Source organism: Triticum aestivum, chromosome 3D (assembly GCF_018294505.1).
Source record: "Triticum aestivum cultivar Chinese Spring chromosome 3D, IWGSC CS RefSeq v2.1, whole genome shotgun sequence".
NCBI classification, from domain to species: Eukaryota; Viridiplantae; Streptophyta; class Magnoliopsida; order Poales; family Poaceae; genus Triticum; species Triticum aestivum.
The window spans coordinates 541,906,447-541,917,573 of record NC_057802.1 but is presented as its reverse complement, the minus strand read 5'-3'; positions in this window follow the sequence as shown (position 1 = coordinate 541,917,573).

Genomic DNA, 11,127 nt, shown 5'->3' with positions numbered 1-11,127 from the left:
CTGTTATATGCTAGGCTCGTCAAGTTTAACCTGAGTATTCCGCGTGTGCAACTGTTTTGCACCCGTTGTATTTGAACGGTGCATACTCAGGGAGAACACTTATACTTTGATAATTTAGTGAAGTATCATCTTATAATGCTACCGTCAAACAAAGCAAGATAAGATGCATAAAGGATTAACATCACATGCAATCAATATAAGTGATATGATATGGCCATCATCATCTTGTGCTTGTGATCTCCATCTCCGAAGCACCGTGCTTGTGATCTCCATCTCCGAAGCACCGTCATGATCACCATCGTCACCGGCGCGACACCTTGATCTCCATCGTAGCATCGTTGTTGTCTTGCCAACTTATTGCTTTTACGACTATCGCTACCGCTTAGTGATAAAGTAAAACTATTACATGGCGATTGCATCTCATACAATAAAGCGACAACCATATGGCTCCTGCCAGTTGCCGATAACTCGGTTACAAAACATGATCATCTCATACAACACATTATATCACATCATGTCTTGACCATATCACATCACAACATGCCCTGCAAAAACAGGTTAGACGTCCTCTACTTTGTTGTTGCATGTTTTACGTGGCTGCTACGGGCTTAGCAAGAACCGTTCTTATCTACGCATCAAAACCACAACGATAGTTTGTCAAGTTGGTGCTGTTTTAACCTTCGCAAGGACCGGGCGTAGCCACACTCAGTTCAACTAAAGTGAGAGAGACAGACACCCGCCGGTCACCTTTAAGCAACGAGTGCTCGCAACGGTGAAACCAGTCTCGCGTAAGCGTACGCGTAATGTCGGTCCGGGCCGCTTCATCTCACAATACCGCTGAACCAAAGTATGACATGCTGGTAAGCAGTATGACTTATATCGCCCACAACTCACTTGTGTTCTACTCGTGCATATCATCAACGCATAAAACCAGGCTCGGATTCCACTGTTGGGGAACGTAGTAATTTCAAAAAAATTCCTAGGCACATGCACGATCATGGTGATGCATAGCAACGAGAGGGAAGAGTGTTTTCCACGTACCCTCGTAGACCGATAGCGGAAGCGTTATCACAACGCGGTTGATGTAGTCGTACGTCTTCACAATCCGACCGATCAAGTACCGAACGCACGGCACCTCCGAGTTCTACACACGTTCAGCTTGATGACGTCCCTCGAACTCCGATCCAGACGAGTGTTGAGGGAGAGTTTCGTCAGCACGACGGCGTGGTGACGATGATGATGTTCCACCGACGCAGGGCTTCGCCTAAGCTCCGCAACGGTATTATCGAGGGGTAATATGGTGGAGGGGGGCACCGCACACGGCTAAGAGATCTCAAGGATCAATTGTTGTGTCTCTGGGGTGCCCCCCTGCCCCCGTATATAAAGGAGCAAGGGAGGAGGAGGCCGGCCCTAGGAGGGGGCGCACCAAGTGTGGAGTCCTACTAGGACTCCCTAGTCCTAGTAGGATTCCACCTCCCATATGGAATAGGAAAAAAGGAAGGGAAAAAGAGAAGGAAGGAAGGGGGCGCCCCCCTTCCCTAGTCCAATTCGGACCAGACCAAGGGGAGGGGTGCGGCCACCCTTGAGGCCCTTTTCCTTCTTTCCCGTATGGCCCAATAAGGCCCAATACGTATTCCCGTAACTCTCCGGTACTTCGAAAAATACCTGAATCACCCGGAACCTTTCCGAAGTCCGAATATAGTCGTCCAATATATCGATCTTTACGTCTCGGCCATTTCGAGACTCCTCGTCATGTCCCCGATCTCATCCGGGACTCCGAACTCCTTCGGTACATCAAAACTCAATAAAACTGTCATTGTAACGTTAAGCGTGCGGACCCTAGGGGTTCGAGAACTATGTAGACATGACCGAGACACGTCTCCGGTCAATAACCAATAGCGGGACCTGGATGCCCATATTGGCTCCCACATATTCTACGAAGATCTTTATCGGTCAGATCGCATAACAACATACGTTGTTCCCTTTGTCACCGGTATGTTACATGCCCGAGATTTGATCGTCGGTATCTCGATACCTAGTTCAATCTCGTTATCGGCAAGTCTCTTTACTCGTTCCGTAACACATCATCCCGCAACTAACTCATTAGTCACAATGCTTGCAAGGCTTATAGTGATGTGCATTACCGAGTGGGCCCAGAGATACCTCTCCGACAATTGGAGTGACAAATCCTAATCTCGAAATACGCCAACCCAACAAGTACCTTTGGAGACACCTGTAGAGTACCTTTATAATCACCCATTTACGTTGTGACGTTCGGTAGCACACAAAGTGTTCCTCCGGTAAACGGGAGTTGCATAATCTCATAGTCATAGGAACATGTATAAGTCATGAAGAAAGCAATAGCAACATACTAAACGATCAAGTGCTAAGCTAACGGATTGGGTCAAGTCAATCACGTCATTCTCCTAATGAGGCGATCTCGTTAATCAAATGACAACTTATGTCTATGGCTAGGAAACATAACCATCTTTGATTAACGAGCTAGTCAAGTAGAGGCATACTAGTAACACTCTGTTTTGTCTATGTATTCACACATGTATTATGTTTCCGGTTAATACAATTCTAGCATGAATAATAAACATTTATCATGATATAAGGAAATAAATAATAACTTTATTATTGCCTCTAGGGCATATTTCCTTCATGATTAATATTAACATAGAGATTATATTAACAATAAAATTCGTTAAACATGTAATTTGCTTTTAACTGTGGCATTGCATCAATTTTCCAGCGGCATTATTAGAGGGTGTTTGTTTACAGGGACATTTTGGTGTAGGGACTAAAAAAACTCCGTGTCAGTCCCATCTAAACCAAACAGGAGGGACTTTTAGGGACTAAAAGTGGGCATTTGGGACTAAAGAAAGAAGACCCCGAGGGAGTCTTTTTGGGACTTTTTCCAACAGTTGCCCCTGCCACGCATCGCACTTTGTCTCTATTAGTTCATTATTAGGGGTAACATGGTCTTTTAGCATGTCATTTAATAACCTCTAGTCCATGTTTAGTCCCTGGAACCAAGTAGGTAGGGACTAGGAAGTTTTTAACCAAACAGGGCCTTAGATTAACAACAACTAATGAGTTGCGCGGGACAGTGGACGCACCAGCACCATGTGCATCTACCGATGTACTGTGGTCATGCACAGTCTGTTGCAACAAAGAATAAAACAACCAAGGAGCATATTTGTGTTGGTCCCAGTTTTGTTATCTTTAGACACCTTTCCCTATGTGAGCGCAGCAAATCTAGTCCTGCTCAAACTCTACAGCCTTGTCCCCCAAAACAAAAGATCAGTTCATTACAGATGTGCGTACTGCGTTTGTCATTGTTTTCCCTTTTCGACCAACGTAGGTGCTGGATAGCCAGTCTGTACTAGTACTTTCGCCCCTTCCTTTCCTCTTTGAACCACGTCCTAGATTTATGCGATACAACTTTCCCCACTACTTTCCCCCATTCCTTTCCTCTTTGAACCACGTCCTAGATTCATGCTATACAACTTCCCCCCTTCATTTCCTCTTTGAACCACGTCCTAGATTCATGCTATATACAACTTTTCCCACTACTTTCCCCCACTCCTTTCCTCTTTGAACCACGTCCTAGATTCATGGTATACATGCAGCTAGAGCAATGCATGTGGAGTAAGTAAATTATACCTTAAGGTTCTTGGGGCGTGGTTCGGTGGGCGACAGGATGGTGGAGAAGAAGAAGGGGTCAGAGGCCCTCCCGCACCGCCGCTGGGTGAAAGCGAACAGCTGCGCTGGTAGTGGATTCCCTCCCTCGCCGACGGCGACAGCGTTAAGCCTCCTTCCCTTCCCGGCGGACGGATCCTGCCGGCTCTTTGAGCAGCAGTGAGGGGAGAGAGAGGCCAACGAAGTCTTGTTTAGATCTGGAGAGGGCGAGAGAGTGTGAAGAGAGCAACTACAAGCGCTGAGGCTCCAACGTGTATATATATACTGGAGAGAGAGTGTGAAGCATGCAAACCCTAGAAAACAAGGGCCGAGGCTGCAGCTTATACGTGATGAGGTGATTATACGGTCACTACGAGATCGTATAGCTCTGTATCCATCCATTTTGACCAGTCAAAGAATCCTCCTGGCACAAATTATGCTCAAGTGTAGTTATCGAACCCGAGACCTCAAGTTTGATGAGCGAACAGGCTAACCAGCTACACAACCCTCCCGTTATGTTCAACGAGAGGAAAATAACCTTTTATACATTCCTGCATTCGTGTGACAAGCATGCCGTGTTTTTGTGTGTGTGTGTGTGGGAGTCATTGGGATTTCAATCATAATCGTGTCATGTGGCTTTGGTGGTAAGACTATCCACAGTGGTGCAGAAATAATGCAGCCTTAGTCACCTTACCTCTCTCCACATAGTACGTTGGGTCCCACCAGTCAGAGGGTGAAACAAACAAATTAATAAGAAAAATTAAAAGCGCCAGCGGTGTATCTTACCTCACACATCTCGCTACTGCTCGGGAACACTGTCCAATTGATCCCTCTGTTCGCTCACGTACTATTTTAAGTGAATCCTTATTATAACATGCACACAAATTTTGGGCACTTGTATTCGACTTAAGTCAGTGTGCCACCGTATCTCGTATAGTTACTACTCCCTCCGTCTAGGTGTAATAAGTCACGTTAGAAGGTGCAACGGGACCAAGGTGCGTGCATGTGCGTGCGTGCGTGTGTGTGTGTGTGTTTAACAACATGTGTGTGTTAGAGAGAGCGACAGATCGACCTAGTCCTACAGAGAGATGGTGTGTAGTGTAAGATTTTAGCCGCGAGAGTCGGTGCATCCTCTCGTTTCCGGGCGTGTCCGGTAGGGACATGTGGACAGCTGCCACGCCCGGTCCTGACCAGCCTGGCCCACCCAAAGCCCCTCCATCACCCGCGCGCGCTTCCTGCCTGAAACGGTCAGCGCCGCTCCAAAGAATCGGTGCCGCATTCATGCCCGGGCAGAGCGGACGCGACCTCTCACTGGCGCAAGAGTGATGGTTGCTTCGTCCGTCCAACTTACTGCTGGGTCTATGTGATTTGACAGCTCATTGGTCTTTATTACTGAGGTGGTAGGACTGCTAGATGTCCCATGCTTTCGGCGAAAGGAGGTACTACTAGATTACAATTTTCTCCATTCTTACAGCGGAGGAGTGCAAGAGTAGTGAAAACACGCAGGCTCAGTGATTACATGGCCCACCTCACACTATCACCGTGCGACACCTAACTCTTTACATAGTACTCCCTCCATTCCTAAATATTACTAGATGAGTCCCCGCGCGTTGCCGCGGAACAGCCGTATATCTCTCTGCGCAATCGATTTCATAGAACTAAAAAAACTCTATAACTGCATGACAAATGTGGTAGCCAAACTAAATAAACTCCCACCATCATTTAGATCATCCCACGTAAGGAAAAAATATCAGCCAACTCCTACTGCATAATGGGATTATATTTTTCTTTTTGACATGTTAATGGGACTTAAAAGCTCACTTACATGCATGCTACCGGTGCATGCTTGCATGCAGACATGTTGATGTGATTTAAAACCCACTCGCATGCATGCCACGGTATTTCTGCATGCTTGCATGTGGCTTAGTGCGGAGCCTCTCAACGTCTAGATCAGACGGCTATTATGGACTGATTTAGTTCATCTAACGGCTACATTAATTTTGATGATGTGGCTCAAGGAGAGGATAGAAAATTCCTAGTAGTGAGTAGATAAGTCTTTGTAGAGATTCCACTAGGTGAACTACATACGGAACAAAATAAATGAATCTACACTTAAAATGCATCTATATACATCCGCATGTGGTTCATGGTGAAATCTCTACAAAGACTTATATTTAGGAACAGAGGAAGTACTAGTATAGTACGTACTGTAATTTATCAGCGAGATAAATTTGTACGATGCTATGAATCTTCCAGCTTCTGTTACATGTATCTTGCGTCCAAGGTTGCCCGTTGCAACATTTCATCAAATACAAAGGAGACTAACATGCATGCTATTGCATCTCAATGATTGATAGATCATAGCAAATATGTACTCCCTCCGTTCCAAAATAAGTGTCTCAACTTTGTGCAAACTTTAGTTCAAAGTTGTACTACTACTAAAGTTGACACGTTTACCGACCGGGCCACCTGTAAATTCTTTAGTTAAAACAGGCCGAAGAAGCCTGTGCTCGAAATAATCGAGCATGGGCTTTTCTGGTCAAAACGTATCTTTTGGAACGGAGGCAGCTGAAAAAAAGATCCATGCAGTCCCTAGCCCTTGAACCGTGAACCCTAACCAGGCTTCAATTTGCTGGTAACGTTTGATCTTCCTAATAAATGAAGTTTGCAACCTTTTAACCATCAGATCATTTTGTGCAGTTTCACCAAAATCGAGATGAGCATCCCTGTGGCAAAGAAATTGAAGAAGCGTGATTAGAATAAGATTACTGGGACTAGTTGATGAGACATAAACTCATCACAAATACAGTACATAGAAGCCAGTAGAGGTATGTGCGGGGCAAAGAAGTAGAGAAATATCCACAGGGAGTGATGTGGGCAGCTGGAGCAGTGGTGCAAGCCGGCTGTAAAGGGAGTTGTACCTGAGGGACGTAGCTCAACCTTGAGGAGGGCGGCGGGAGGCGGCAACTGCCCATGTTGTGGCAGTGAGCAAGGGACGAAGGCAACCTCACCGGCTTTGTGAGAGAGAACGGCGAGGACCCCTGATCGGGACGTGCCGACAGTGGGTTTTCGCTGTCGGCGACGGCGAACGCATCTACACTAAGCATCCACCCCTTCCCCCAGCGGACGTGATCTGCCGGGATGTGAGAGGTGTGGCCACAGTCATTTTGTGCGAGTGAGTGTGAAGAGAGCAACCCCAGCAAGCAACCGTGTAGGCTGGCCCGTCATAGTGGAGCGGTTTCCTTTTCTCTCCATATGAACCTATCATATTGCGTACGTGCCACTGAAGAAAAAAAACTTTATTTATAAATAACGCGGCACCTACTACTCGTTCTCCTATAACCTTGCGCTTGGCATCTCCAAAATATTAACCTTGCGATTGGCTCTTCGCCTCTTCGAGAAGTCGAGCAATAATGGTAGTGCAGTATATATCGTTCTGGCTATATGAGACCGAATGAATTGCTGCACGTCCACCACGTGGGCGAGGGTCGAGGGGCGAGGGAGAGTGCTACATATAGAGAAAAATGAGTGAATCTACACTCTAAAATACGTCTATATACATCAGTGTTTGGAGTATGTACTAGTAGTTCATATTGAAATCTTCTAAAGGACATATTTATTCCAAACAATATGATATAATATCTATAACCAAGGTAGTAGGGACGAGGAGTAAACGGAGGGAGTAGTAAATTTTTCTCCTCGTCCTGCGAGCCACCGCGCGCATGGGCGAGGGAGCGGGCGTAAGGTGGAGCAAGCTTCACCTCATCCTGCGAGCCACCGCGCCCGTGGGCGGGGGAGACGGCGTACTAAGCAAACTTCTCCTCGTTCTGCAAGTTGACGGGACACATCAAAAGTACTCCAGTGTATAGAGCCTTGCCTCTAAGGTAGGCCCCACATGGTTTGCCTCTTTTTTTAATTTAACATAACGCGTCAAGTCGCAATTTGTTTGTTCACCCGTGGTAGACGATCCTCCCTCCACCAAGTGGACAACCAGTACACGTGCCAAATACCATGTGGGCTGCCTTTTTCGTACAGAAATGAGCTCCACCGTGTACCCGCGCGGGTGTGGTTGGGAAAGAGATGGGGGTACGTGCGCCGTGCATGCACCTCTTCTCTTCGTGCACGCCCCCCACCTACGTGTGTGTGTGAGAGAGATACAAACCGCGTTCGTGAGTGTTTTTTGTTTTGGGGTGGGGGTGGGGAGTTGATTTCGTGAATTATTTGTGGGAATATGTGTCGATGACATATCAAACAAAAGTTTGCATGCAATGTGTGTGAAATGGAGGCCTATCCATATCATATATAGAGGGTCGGGCAATCCACGAGAAGAGAGGGAGGGGTCATAGCTATCGATAGAGTCGAAGAGAGGATCAAGTGGGTGGGTGCGAGATCTATGAAGAGAGCCATCGAAATTGTGTGTGTGTGCAAGTCAAAGATATAGGGTGACTGGCCTACCGGAACGTTAGAGGGCACATATCAAGTTTGTGTGTGGCGGGGAGACATGACTAGAGCGCTTGATGTATCGGTGTGTGTGGGGGGGAGGGGGTGGAGGGAGGGGTAGGCAGAGGCCTAACTATAGAGGTAGAATGACTCGTATATGTGTTGAGAAGGAGAGACCCAGCTATGTCTTGAGGGAGATCGGTCGACATCCATACATAACTGAAGGACGGGAAATATGATGGGACAGAGAGAGAGAGAGAGGAGAGAGAGAGGGAGGGAGAGGGGTAGAGTGCTGGATGGGTGATGGAGTTGCTTCTCGAAGATGGTGGGAGAGGCCTACTAGACAAACTGAGGGTGGAACTGCAATGCTATCAATAAGAGTGGGGATGTGTTTCTGTGTGTGCCTGTGCGTGATAGATCTGTCGGGACGCATCCATGCATGATGAAGGGGAACCATGTGTTTGGTAAGCAAACCTAACTAGATCGATAGATCAATTGTTGTTTGTCGGAGGAAGGGAGAGACACAACTAATGAGGTAGATCGATCGACGCGTGGGTAAAAACGAGTTATAAGGACCTAGCCAGCTATATGTATAGAGAGAGATCAGTCAGTGTACGTCCATTTGTTAGAGGCAAATAAGGCCCAGCGAGACGGATATACAGAGAGGATGGAGCTAGGAGGTGGTGCGAGAGGCCCAGCTACTAGCTAGATAGGGGGAGGAGTGTGCGGTTGTGAGATCGATGAAAAGAGGGGCGAGAGTTTACACGTGTGTGTGACCGTATGAGAGACACGAGGCAAGGACACATAAAGGAGGAGATTGAAGGTGTGTGTGTATGTTGTAGGCAGGCATCGCTGGAGAGGTTTATCGATCGGTGTGTGTCGGAAAGGAGTTGTGGAGACTCTGGGAGAACGACCTAAAGAAAATAAAATGAATGTGCCCGGTGGATAGAATGCCGAGGGAGGGGGAGGGCGAGGAGGGCATGTGCATGCATGAGAGAAAGTTAGTGGTAGCTACAAAGGTTAGAGGATTGTGTGGGTGTAAGACACTAACAAAGATCATAATTTGATATGAAAGCGGATTCATATATTTGAATAGGAGATCATAGTGTTTTAAACATTGCATGCATGAATATAGCGGTGATACACGTGCTATGCACATGTTATACCATAATGTGATAATGCATGGCGTTTGCAACTCACAGCTAAATGCCGAACAATCTAAACCATACTATACATCAAACAATCTCACACTTTATTTGAATTTACGATAATGTGTGGCGTTTGCAGCTTACAACTAAATATCGAACAATCTAAACAATACTATATATCGAACATTCTCACATTTTATTTGAATTTGTGGTAATGTGTGGTGTTTGCAACTCACATCTAAATACTTGTAGGCGTAGGGGGCGGGGCACCATACATATGTGATAAACACATTATACATATGAGACATGGTTTAGATTATGAAGATCTAGCTAGAGCTAGAAATGTAATGTGATTTGAAATCAAAATAAAGTGGATTCAAAAAATCGAGTTCGAGTTCATATAGTACACATAGTTCATATGTAACTCGAGACTAATCATGTGGTGTGCTGTGAAGATAATACACAAACGATGGTTTAACTTGACAATAATGATGATTGTAGATCTTATTAAAACAGAGAAACGAATTCAAATGCTTTGACTTCACAACAATCATTACTGTAGATCTTATTCAAATAGAGAAACAAATTAAAATTTAGTTCATATTGAAGCGGTAGTATATACGTTTGGAATGCACTAAAACGTTCATTTGAGTAGTAGGTTGCATGCATTATACACGTAGCGAAATATTTTAATTGAACATAACATGAATTCAAAGTTTTGAATGACATTTGTAGTGCGCATTGATTTGGTACAGTACACGTTAGGCTTGTCCGGAAATATCAACCCACACCTTGTTAGCCCGAAATATTTAAGATATATCTTTGTCTCGTCGTGCTCCGACAACTACCTCCATCTCAACCCGTGCCTTGCTATTCCGAAATTACAACGCGCGCGAAAACTCCCACCTCCTGTGAAATCCCGACACGCGAAATGCCCGTGGTACCCCTGAACCGAAAGAACCGCCTCAAATTGGTGGGGGTACTTTCGTAACTTACCCCACATTTCGGACAAGCGCGTCCCTAAGCCATGGTTCCCCACTGCCATCCCATCCGCCCACCCATTCGTACACCGAGGCCGCGAAAACCCGCGATGAAACCCCACACCCTGCTCCGTCCGCCACCCAGCCGTAGCCTCTTCCCCGACGACGTCGTCCAGAGCAACACCTCGACGTCCCTCATCCACCGTACTGGATGAGGATCCGTCGTCGATCTCATTGGCCCACCGGTTCAGCCACCCCGTCCTCCACGTCCAAGGAGCTACCCTGACGTTCCCCTCGTCTTTCACGCCACCTACATTCCCACACCGCTGTCTTCACCTGCACCACCGGAAGAGCATCATCATCACCGTTTCCTCGGATGAAGCTGCGGCCTAATCGGCGCCACCAAAGAGGTTGCACACTAATCGCCGCATTTTCTTCTTGATTCAATCTCACGGTGCTGCCGGCGCTCGGTCCCGAGCCGACACGGCGCGGCTCCATCCACGGCGGCATCACCGGCCACTTCCTCCACGACGTCGCTCCCTCGGCGGCGGCGTCCACATCAGTAGGAGCTGCTGCTGCTTTAGCTCTCGCTCGCGCTGTTGCTCTGCTCTTGCTCTTGGTCCCCTGCCTGGTCTGCTCTTTCTATTGCTCTTGCTCGCGCTGCTGCTCTCGCTCTTGCTCTTGCTTGCGATGCTGCTCCGATTTAGCTACACTTCAGTCGACTGAATCGACTTTTGGGTCAGTCGATTTTCAGGGGGTGGGTGGGTTCGCCGGGGTGAAGGAAGAACCAGCCGCAACGGGGAGGGGGGCTCGCCGGAGAGGTACCCCACTATCTATCTTATGGTTCAGGGTGGGGGCGGTGGTCGCTGACGGTG